The sequence below is a fragment of the Megalobrama amblycephala genome, linkage group LG4, assembly GCF_018812025.1.
Source record: "Megalobrama amblycephala isolate DHTTF-2021 linkage group LG4, ASM1881202v1, whole genome shotgun sequence".
In the NCBI taxonomy this organism is placed as follows: Eukaryota; Metazoa; Chordata; class Actinopteri; order Cypriniformes; family Xenocyprididae; genus Megalobrama; species Megalobrama amblycephala.
The window spans coordinates 5854806-5866985 of NC_063047.1; the positions used below are offsets into that span (position 1 = coordinate 5854806).

A 12180-nucleotide genomic window follows, 5' to 3' on the forward strand; every position below is an offset into this window, starting at 1 on the left:
ACATTTTATAGCAGAATGAAAATTGCTCTACTTTTGGCTTCCAGCCACTGCGATTTCATTTGTGTCCATCTTTGTCACCAGTATCAGTGTTCTTACTGCCATTACACACCATATGGCCTGTGGGATGTTTTTTCCATCACATACACAGGTCAAATTATTCCACCATGGGATGAGTGCTTGATGACTAAAACAATTATTTATATTTTTCAATAAATATTTAATTTTTTTTATTTTTAGATTTAATATTCCTTTAAAGGTTTTCATTTACACTGAATTAATTATTTCACTTATATTCCATTTTAAAGTGCCTTTTCGAATATTACCTTTCATGCAATGTGTAATGTAGCTGTCTGTGAATGTAAACGATCTGCAAAGTTGTGAAGCCGAAGGTGCACGATAAAAAAAAAAAAAAAATTGTTGTCTCTCAAAAGAAAGAATCGACTCTGAACAGCCTAATCAGAGCAGAGCAGGTTCGTGGAAAGGAGGGATTTAGAAAGACTGAATCATCGGACTTGTTGTTTGAAAATCATTGAAAAATGTGGTGATGTGCAATGTATATTATAAGAAAACTAAAGTGTTTTTTGACTTTTGATGCATGTGAACCTATTATAAGAGACCTCCAAAACAAAATTAGTAACCTGTAAAATAGCATAATAGGGGCACTTTAAAAAACAAACAAACAAAAAAGCATTTACAATAGTGACCCTGTTGCACTATTCAAGCAGGAATGTGAATTATAAATTCAAATAGTCCCTAAAGCTTTCATATGGTATGTTGGTAGACTTATATATATACATATATATATATATATATATATATATATATATACGTATATTTATATATATTATAAATATACAACTATCCATTTAAAGGTACACCAAATGGTAAATTCCCCAAAAAACCCCATGACTTATTTTTCTAGAATGTGATACTAGAGCTGCCTCTCCATTACCTCATCAGTCTTATCAGTGCCTCATCGCTCGTTTGAGTGCGTAAATTACAGCGGATATGTGATAGACAGCGTTTATAGGGCAGCAAATTCCATTGAAAGACTTATCTGAGAGAGATCATAAGAGTATGTTATGTCTCAAGAGTCAAAGTCAAGTCAAAACCAACCTGAGGTGTGGATGACTACAAGGGAAATTTACGATCACATGAAATTAACTTAACTGCCTTTCTGCCTCTCTAGACACAAACCTCAGTCTGCCTGTTTGGACAAAGCTTGATGTTCACTCTTATTCGCCTGAACAAATCATGGCAGACACACATGGAGCAGATGTCAAACAAGTTAATATCTGAAATCACACCAGTAGGCAGGTAACAAATTGTACCCGTTTAACAGGCCTACAAGCATGTAAGTCATCTCCAGTCTAAAATAAGAAACAGCATGTACACACACACACACACACACACACACAGGTTTGTTTTGCTATCTTTGTGAGGACATTCCATAGGCGTAATGGTTTTTATACTGTACAAACTGTACATTCTATCCCCCTACACTACCCCTAAACCTACTCATCACAGAAAACATTCTGCATTTTACATTTTTAATAAAACATTGTTTAGTATGTTTTAAAGCTATTTTAAATATGAGGACTCATGAAATGTCCTCATAAAACATGTTTATGTCATAAATAATAATAGTGTAATACCCATGTCATTATACAAATTTGTGTCCTCATTAATCATGAAAACAAGCACATGTGTTGGTTTCCATGTTGTTGTTTTTTTGGGACTTGGGAGCTTTTAAACTGTACAAACTGTATATCCCGTTCCCTAACCCTACCCATCACAGAAACCTTTCTGCATTTTTACATTTTCAAAAAATATAATTTAGTAAGATAGCCGTTTCCTAATGGGGTCCAAAAATGAAAAAATGTCCCTACAACATACGGTTTAGCAGGACCACCCACCCACTCACTCACTCACTCACTCACCCACCCACTCACTCACTCATTCACCCACTCACTCACTCACTCACTCACTCACCCACCCACTCACTCACTCACTCACTCACTCATTCACTCACTCACTCACTCACTCACTCACTCACTCACTCACTCACCCACCTACCCACTCACTCACTCACTCACTCACTCACTCACCCACCCACTCACTCACTCACTCACTCACTCACCCACCCACTCACTCACTCACTCACTCACTCACCCACCCACCCACTCACTCACTCACTCACTCACTCACCCACCTACCCACTCACTCACTCACTCACTCACTCACTCACTCACTCACTCACTCACTCACTCACTCACTCACTCACTCACTCACCCACTCACTCACTCACCCACCCACTCACTCACTCACTCACTCACTCACTCACTCACTCACTCACTCACCCACCCACCCACTCACTCATTCACCCACTCACTCACTCACTCACCCACCCACTCACTCACTCACTCACTCACTCACCCACCCACTCACTCACTCACTCACCCACCCACCCACTCACTCACTCACTCACCCACCTACCCACTCACTCACTCACTCACTCACTCACTCACTCACTCACTCACTCACTCACTCACTCACCCACTCACTCACTCACTCACTCACTCACCCACCCACCCACTCACTCATTCACCCACTCACTCACTCACTCACCCACCCACTCACTCACTCACTCACTCACTCACCCACCCACTCACTCACTCACTCACCCACCCACCCACCCACCCACTCACTCACTCACCCACCCACCCACCCACTCACTCACTCACTCACCCACCCACCCACTCACCCACCCACCCACCCACTCACTCACTCACTCACTCACCCACCCACCCACCCACCCACCCACTCACTCACTCACCCACCCACCCACTCACTCACTCACTCACTCACTCACTCACTCACTCACTCACTCACTCACTCATTCACTCACTCACTCACTCACTCACTCACTCACTCACTCACTCACTCACTCACTCATCCTTATTGTTTCACTTTCTTTTAACATGTATAATTTTGTAAAATAGTAATTTTTAAACTGACTTATTATGTTCCATTCTAATTATTTTATATATTCTTTTGACCTAAACACAGAAAAAAATATTTCTGAACCTTTCTCATTCCGTTTTACCACAGTGCCTGCCTTCTTGTAGAAAGGAGATTGTTACGCATTATACTAATTTTGCTCCTATTTGGGTCTAACTGGCGCCAGCAAACGCACAATAAAACTCATCATAGAAAAGCACTGAAAGCAGTGTACTTTTAAAGTATGTGCAACAATCAAAACATTTGAGCATGGGAAAATTCATCACAGTTATTTCTTTATCTTTTTTTATGTGGCCTCTTTTTCATGGAGGACGTTTAAAGCATGTTAGCAAGTTGAAATTTTGTGTATAATCAGTTCTCATAAGGTTAGAAAAAAGCATTAAGTCTCAACTTGATTCTTCACTGGTAAGTCTATTTTTGATCTATTAAAAAGCCCCATCGGGATCTTTAAGACACCAAAGAGAAAACAAAGTTTTAGTGGTTTCACAGAAACAATGAAAAGTTTTGTGTTACTTTATCCTTCTTAATAACATTCATAGCTTTTCTAGTTGGCTGATATCATCACATCTACTGAAATGAAAGAGATCCTGGAGAGTGAATGAGAAGTTATCACTGATCAAATTCATTTAGGCATATATTGTATATACTAAAACCTCTCTTCGGCCAACTGATCTGGAGTTCCTTGAATTATGTATGTATAAATATGTTTTAAAAGTAAACAGCAGAGGAACCTGAACTGCATGAGAATTTAATCAGTGTGCTAACACCAGTCATATTTCAGACGGAAAAACACGTCTGTTTTTCGGCTAAATATGATCTATTTTGATTAAAAACGGATTTTGATTCCAGATGTGTGCGAGTTCCACTTCACATGCCAGTGCATCCTATTGGCTCATTGGGAAATTTCCTTAGTAGTTAGTGTCAGATGAATTAGCCTGTCTCATGATATCTGGCTTTGAACTGTAGTGTTTGGAGAGTTGCCCTCATAATTTAGTAAAAGTATAATGTGTATGAAATATACTGAGCAAGCAGACTATTAATATAAAGAATGGATAAATGCAAATTTAAAAAAAACTATAATTCATCTTTACTATTTGTGATGTATTATTTATTAAAAACATAGAAAGTCTTGAGTGTGACATCAGTCTAACTACCAATCCACCAGCTGTGTCCAGTGGCTCATCACTGATGCCTGATGGGATGTACAGCTGCTGGACTGCTACTGAACCTGTGTTTTTTTGTTTCACAGCGATTTTATGTCTTTAAATGGACAGAACAGGAGACAGACAGGAAAGTTGAGGGAAAGAGTAGAGGAAATGGGATCAGGACTCAAACTTGTGTCCCCAATGAGAGCGCTACATGTCACATGCTGCATCTCGGCTCTGAATCTGAACAGAAGAAACGTACACACGAAACTCTCAAACTTTTGCAGAAGTCCTGCCATGGAGAGGCTGAAGAGCACTGATTTATCCTATATGATTTGCATAAATCAAGTTGTTTATTCCAGTTTACTAGTTGTGTCTTACCGTTACGAGACATTCATTCCACTGCCGATGTTTCAGATGTTTATTTATTTGTATATCGGACATACGACTCTCTCATCAGCCCAAATCAAATGCATAATGGCTGACAGAAGCTGAGCAAGAAAGGTTTATAAATGTGCGTCATGTGTTTTCATGTTTGCGTGAGGTTTGTTAATCAGCAACGCTTCATACACAGATAAGCTTCCACCCTCGGGATCTTAATCTACTTCTGCACCTTTCACACAGGGAACAGTTACACTCTCTCCATCTCTCAACATCCCCCCCAATCACATCTGCCATCCCACTGTGTTATTTAAGTCTTTACATTACGTCAGAAATTCTAAAATGCAGAAAACGTCCAACTTAAACAACACAAAGCCAGACAGATGTGTGTGAGCCACAGAACTTGCGGTATTTACTGTTTTTGTACATAATGAGCTTGTCCAAAAGCAAATGTTACTGTCTATGTGAAAAAGATTGCTGATTTTTTGAAAACATGATTAAAGACAAGAAGAATTTGGCAGTAAAAGAGATCTTTTTATCTCTCTCTCCTCTGGCTCATTCCCTCTCTTTATCTATCTCTCTAATGTTCAGTTATAAATCAAAGCTCATTTGTTCTGATAATGGTTCTAAATAAATGTAACAGCGCAGATTACATTACATTACATTACACAGATTAAGAATATACACATGCAGTTGGTTATGTGGAATTTCTTTATACAGTGATAAAGCAGATATCAAGCATTCTCTGGCTTTTGAAAGTGTATGAGAAGAAAAAGGTTCTATATACTGTAGAACCTTAAAGGGTTCTGTTATGGTGCTTTATAGTGTCAGTGAACAGGGCCAATGAGTATGAGCTGAAGAAAGTGCATCACACTCTTTGGTCCCATTTATTGCCACTATTAATATATCTCTGATTGTGTTCATCAGAAAGAAGGAAGTCATATACACCTATGTTGGGTGAGTAAATCTTGGGCTAATTTTAATTTGAAAGTGAACTAATCCTTTAAGTAACAGCTGTCGATGGAACAGCAATGGTGTTCTGACATTGTATTGTGCATGCATGACTTTAACTGCTACTTTGTGATATTCTACTGTAATCGTCTACTACGGGAGAATAGCTAATGAATCTAAGATTGCTGTCAGTTTCTTTCTAACACATCATTTTATTATATCCATGTATGTGTTTACATATAGAACAGTGAAATTGCTTGAGAAATTATCTATCCTTTTATCCCTGCACTTGACATGGGTGACATTTGAACTCCACAGACACAGTCTTCAATATTATTAGTTGTGGCCCCCGCAAGTCACTCTTAATTTGCATAAAGTTAAACAATTCTCAGCTTTCTAAAGTCGCTGAATGGAAACACCTACGATTGCTGTTGCTGGAAGTCAGCAGCTCTCCACTGCAGGATGGATGGAAGGAAGGAAGACAAATTAAAAAAATACTAAAATAAAAAACAATTAATTGTGTAACATTTATAAAATTGTATAATTGTATAAAAATAAATATATAAAATAGAACCAATAATACATTTTAATTAATTGTGAAAAAGAAAATAAGCAAGTAAATAAATAAATAATCAAACAGAAAGAAAGAAAAAAGAAACATGAAGTAATACAGAAATAAGACAAATTAAAAAGAAAATAAATGAAAGAAAAAAACTATATAATATATTTTTAACAATAATAAAACCAATACGAAATCACTAAATAAAAATAAAATAAATAATACATAAAAAGTACATGAAAAAATAAGTAAATAGAAAGAAAGAACAAAAGAAAAGATAAAGTAATACAGAAATAAGACAAATTAAAAAATAAAATAAATGAAAAAAAAAACTATATAAAAATAAATATATAACAATAATAGAACCAATAATAAATCGCTAAATAAATTGTGAAAAAATTAAATAAGTAAATAAGCAAGTAAAATACATAAATAAGCAAAATACACAAGAGAAAAAATAAAAATAAAATAAATAATTTTATAAAATAATAGAACCATTAATAAATCATTAAATTAATTGTGAAAAGAACATAAATAAGCAAGTAAATAAATAAATAATTAAGTACATAAGTAAAATGAGCAGAAAGAAAGAAAGAAAGAAAGAAAGAAAGAAAGAAAGAAAGAAAGAAAGAAAGAAAGGTGTGTGTGTGCATTAGATTAAATGCAGAATAATGAAACGGTTCCCAATCTGATCTACTGCAGATAGATCAAAGTTCTGCTCTCTCTCTCTCTCTCTCTTTCCTCCAGAACAAATGGAATATTGCAGACAGTTCATCATTCCAGCGATGAAAGCTAACCTAAACTCACACAATGACCCCAGACCGACGAGGTGTATATCAGTCTGTTTCTCTTCCCCTCTGGAGAGGAGAGTCATGCTGCGTGATTTTGGGTCTCCTCCTCGCTGATATCACTCCCCCACCCCCATCATCACCCCTAAACACACACAGCCAGGTTGTTCTCTCATCTCCTGCCAGGTTTTCGTAATAATCCTGCTATTCAAATTTTTGGAAGAGAATCTGTGTGTCTTCATTTGTGCGTAAGTGTATGCGTGACTTTGCAACATTAAATTAACTCTCCAGAGGAATAAGATTAAGATACTGTCACAGATTCAGGAGAAAAACTTTTAGTGCGTTATTAAATACAACATGGATAAATCATAAGATGAATATGACGTCGCCATGACAGACTATAATGTCTCATGACAGACGCTTGTGCAGATAAATAAGAAGATGAGAAAGTACCTCTTCTAAATAACAGCTGAAATTGGGCTTGAGAGCTGAAGTGGTACAGGAAATGAGAAACAAACTGTCTCTATTCAGTACGGGGCTATGAAATACTGTCCCATTACAGCGTCTCTGTCTATAGAACACAAGCTCTAATCACTGTCACTCCCTCCTCAATGTCTTAATAAACTGAAGACAGACACAGAGTGAGGGTCTGCTGGGATTGAACTGAATCTGAAACCGCTCATAAAATATGAAACATCAGTGCTCGCTGCTCCCACTGAAAAATGGAACCGGCCAATTGCAAAAGCTAAAGAAACAAATAGAAGAAGAGAACATTGATAACATAAGGAAAGAAAAGGAAGAATGCTTCTCAGAGAGCATGCTGGGAGCTCTCAGTGGGGGGGTGGGACCAGAGGAGGGGTGGGGGATGGGCTTGTTTAATTGATGGATGTTTTGTCAGGGGCTGTGTGCATGATAATGAAGTCAGTTTTCAGAGACCATGTCAAGTTGAGGCCTTTATTAAACAGGATATTTACAGAAAAGATTATTGCCGATTCTCATTACAACTAGAACCGTAACTGTGCAAATTCAACACACTCTCATTGGAAACTCTCTGGGAACTTTTATCTGCACTAAAACATCATTCTTTTTATCGAATGTAGCTGGTGTTTGCCTGTCTTTGAATGAGCACTGTGAGTGAGGTGGCCGGCATTCTCTCTCGCTCTCTCTCTGTGTGTGTGTGTGTGTGTGTGTGCGTGAGTGTGCATTTCAGCATTTTTGCTGGGTCCAGAAGCCACTTATTTGGTCTTCTTTTAGTGGGGCTAGTAGCTTATTTTGGGCTTGTTTTGTCAGACTAGTTCACTAGCTTTTTCTAGTGAGATCTCGCAACAGGAGCTCATTTTCAAATTTAAAGTAGATTTTATTGTTTTCTACAAAAATTCAGTTTAAAACTATAATGCTACCTGAACTAAGACTAGAATAATCATAAACCATCTTAATATTTGTATATGATTTCTACACTATTGTTCAGAGGTTTGGGGTAAATAAGTTTTTTATAAGGAATATAAAGAAATAAATATAATACAAATATAAAGAAATGTACATTTTATTTAGCAACAATTCATTAAATTGATTCAAAATGACAGTAAAGACATTTATAATATTCTAAAACATTCTATTTCAACTTTTTATTCATCAAAGAATCCTGAAAAAAATTTATCACAATTTTCACAAGCATATCAGCATATTAAAACACATATTAGGATCACATGACACTGAAAACTGGAGTAATGACTATTCAGATTTGCCATCAAAGGAATAAATTACATTTTAAAAATAAATTCAAATAGAAAACAGTTATTTTAAATTGTAATAATATATCACATTACTGGTTTTACAGTATCGCAGCCTTGTTGAGAAGAGACTTCTTTCTCTACTGATTCTAAACTTTTAAAATCATTTCAGCTAATGTAATTTCCACAACAACAAACTATTTTGCAATTAGTGTTCTTGTTTACAAAAAAGACATTAAATATGATATTATTAAATATGAAAACTGAGAATGACACTGTGTTGGGAATTTTCATGACTTTCATAAAAAACAAACAAAAAAAACACCAGATAATCTGAATGTGACAACTGAAGTAAGAAATTTCATGGGAATGTTGTTTTGGCGTTACAGCATAAGTCCCTAAGAGTGATGTTTCACCCTTATGAAACTAAATATTTGTTTATAAAAATGCTGATTTGTATTATTCAGTTGCTTCAGCTCAATCCTGATGTACTTGTTTGCCTTTTTTTTTTATTACAACACCAATAGTCTAAAATCAGTTCAGAAAGAGTGACAGTGGCACTCAGCAAGGAAAAACTCCCTGAGAGCAGGGAAGAGATATGTCTGTTATGCTACAAAGCCACAAATAGTCATTGTTTATGGTCACCTGTCAGAATCACCCTGTCCTAAGTGCCCATGTGCATGCCAGTGTCTGTGGGGGAACGTGGGGAAAGAAGGTTGTAAGGGTTTAAACTCATGTTTCACTTTGTGTGTAATCTTGTGTGCGAGTAACGGCTGCATATTTATAAAGTTGTGTTGATTTAGTGTGCTAAGAATGTGTACATGTGTGCACGTATGTATGATTTAGTAGTCAGGTCATGGACAGGTGAGACCCTACTCTGAGTAAGATGAGTCAGACAGGTGCAGTTTGTATAGAGCTGTTGTCTTTGACACAGCAGGGTGTATGTGTGTGTGAGTGTGTGCGTGAAACAGAGGAATGTGTTTTTATAAAGATAGCTGTAAACAGAGATAACCTGTCACTTGCTTGTCTACGCACACACATACACATCTGGAATGTTTGCAGTTAACCATGTAAATTACATTACAAGGCAAACTAAAATTACACATTCAGCTTGGATATATTTCCAGAAGCTTGACATTAACGTAATTATTCCCACATCTCTTGCAGCACATGCAATACACACACTTGCCCTGCTGAGAGCGATATACAGGCTGAAATTACGGGATATTTTTGAGGTTCATCACGTTGCAGCTGTGAGATGACCTTGGTATGTTTTTTTCCAATGTGCATTTGTGTTCTGATTTTAAATCAGTTTATAATGACATAATGGCATAATGACATAATGGAGGTCATACGTTTCCACTGAACAGCCAAGTGACAACAGCCATGCCAGAATCCGCTGTACTCAATTAGCGGTAAACACTTAAGAGTGAGCGCGATTAAACCGTATCGTATGAGATTTAAACTTTAGACTACTGTAAGTCTACTCAAATGCATCTATGCTCGTCCACACACTCCCACACCTGAACAAACACGCAAATATCCACACCTGCAAACGCACACACATAGACACAAGAATTTTTGGGTCTTTTTTCAGTCATGCTAACCTTTTCCCTGACCTTCAAGGCTAAATTTGGATGTCTGGATATTGTCCTTCCTCTACAAGAATTTAATAACAGAAAGCATAATAGCTCTTACAAACACACACTCACCTACACAGACACAATTATATACACACACACACACACACATACTCAAAAAGGCAGGATACAGACCTCAGGATGTTTTATTTTTCTCTGTTTTGGCTACTTGACATTAGCTATGCTGCGCTTTTGTGTCAGCATGCATGCTGGACAAACGTGTCCATTTTCATAAAAACTTTTTAACCTTGTGGTTCCCAGAGTAACGGACAACATTTAGGTCGTGAGTAAAAATACACTGTTCTAGTAATACTCAGCTCTAAAATATAACAGCTACAAATCCTTATCCAGAGCTGAACTAATCCTTATATGTAATCCTGTAATTTTCATCAGGTCTTGTGAGGAAATATATTAAGTTTGGGGTCAAACAAGTCTCTTATGCTCACCATGGCTGATAAGTAAAACAGAAAAACAGTAATATTGTGAAATAGTATTACAATTGAAAATAAATGTTTACTATTGTAATATTTTTAAAAATGTAATTTATACACGTGATGGCAAAGCTGAATTTTCAGCAACAATTACTCCAGTCTTCAGTGTCACATGATCCTTCAGAAATCATTCTAATATGCTGATTTGCTGCTCAAGAAACATTTCTGTTCAGTGTTGAAAACAGTTGTGTGGAAAGCTACACTACACACACATGTACGTTTGTTTTTGTGAATTGTGGGGACATTCCATAGGTGTAATGGTTTTTGTACAAACCGTATTTTCTATCGCCCTTCACTACCCCTACCCTTAGACTTAACCATCACAGGAAACTGTGCACACTTTTACTTTCTCAAAAAAACTCATTCTGTATGAATAAAGAAGAAGAAGATGTTTTTTCTCAATTAAGAAAACACAACAATGCAACCACAGTTCTTATCTATCACTGTCAGGCGCACACAGATGGAGTGAAGTTTGATGAAGTCATCACTCAAACACTTAGATAGTTTACCAGCTAATTCAGGATTAGCATTCAAATGTCAGTCAGAGTAATGAGAGAAACAGCTTAGCACTGCAACATCATTAGGCTTCTTAACTATTCACTTCATTCTCTCTCTCTCTCTCTCTCTCTCTCTCTCTCTCTCTCTCTCTCTCTCTCTCACACACACACACACACACACACACACACACACACACACACACACACACACACACACACACAGCCAGTCAAAGGTTGAATGCCAATTCACAGGATTCTACTTCCCAATAAAGGTACATTCTTTTCTAGGAAAGATACATGAAAGTACATAGTTTAAGCAAGTGGTAAAACAGGGCGTTTTTTGCCACTTACTGTTTATGTTTACATGCCTGTGTTAGCATATAACTAAATTCACAACCTTAAAATTCATTATTTTATATTTTTATTTTATATTTATTAGTTTATAGTGCCTCTCATTCTCATTCCCTGCCATATTTCTGGGCAAAAAAAAAAGAAAAAAAGAATGTGTGCATACCGTTTCTCATCTTAGCACAAAATTGTTGGGGGCAATATTAGCCACAAAACTGTACTGTGATCTGGGATGTTCTAAGCGAAATTTTGTCCACCATATACAATAGTATGCAAATTGTTCATCGGTGAGAGTCTGATTTGCAATAATCACATCTCAGCCCTTTGAGTAACTAAACCTACTAACTAAAGCTTCTTAGCAGGCCAAAAACAAAGCTTTTAATATGAGTTACTGTCCACATCAGTAATACATCTGTCCAGACAGAGACAGAACGAGAGAGGGCCGGTGATTAATCCAACTGTAGTTGTCAGTGATGTTCAGTGAGATACTACAGGTCAGGAGTGGGTTCATATCATACCCTCTTACTCCCTTTTCTCCAGTGTCCTCCTCCTATTTCAGCGATTCACCTTTCCACATCCTCCTCCTCCCACCCTCCCTCTCTGTGTCCTTGGTGAGCACCGAGGCGTGA

General features: G+C 37.0%; 1 long non-coding RNA gene across 2 annotated transcripts in view; it reads right to left on the reverse strand.

Moving 5' to 3' along the window:
* Positions 1–12180, reverse strand: part of LOC125266408 — a 218076-nt gene that overhangs the window by 14224 nt on the left and 191672 nt on the right. Inside the window, exon 7 of one of the 2 annotated variants that reach the window (XR_007184487.1) lies at positions 2918–5953. The exons of the other annotated variant lie outside the window; for it this stretch is intronic. This is a non-coding gene — a long non-coding RNA (uncharacterized LOC125266408). Of the gene's footprint in view, positions 1–2917; positions 5954–12180 lie in introns of those variants that run through there. 2 annotated transcript variants of the gene reach the window in all.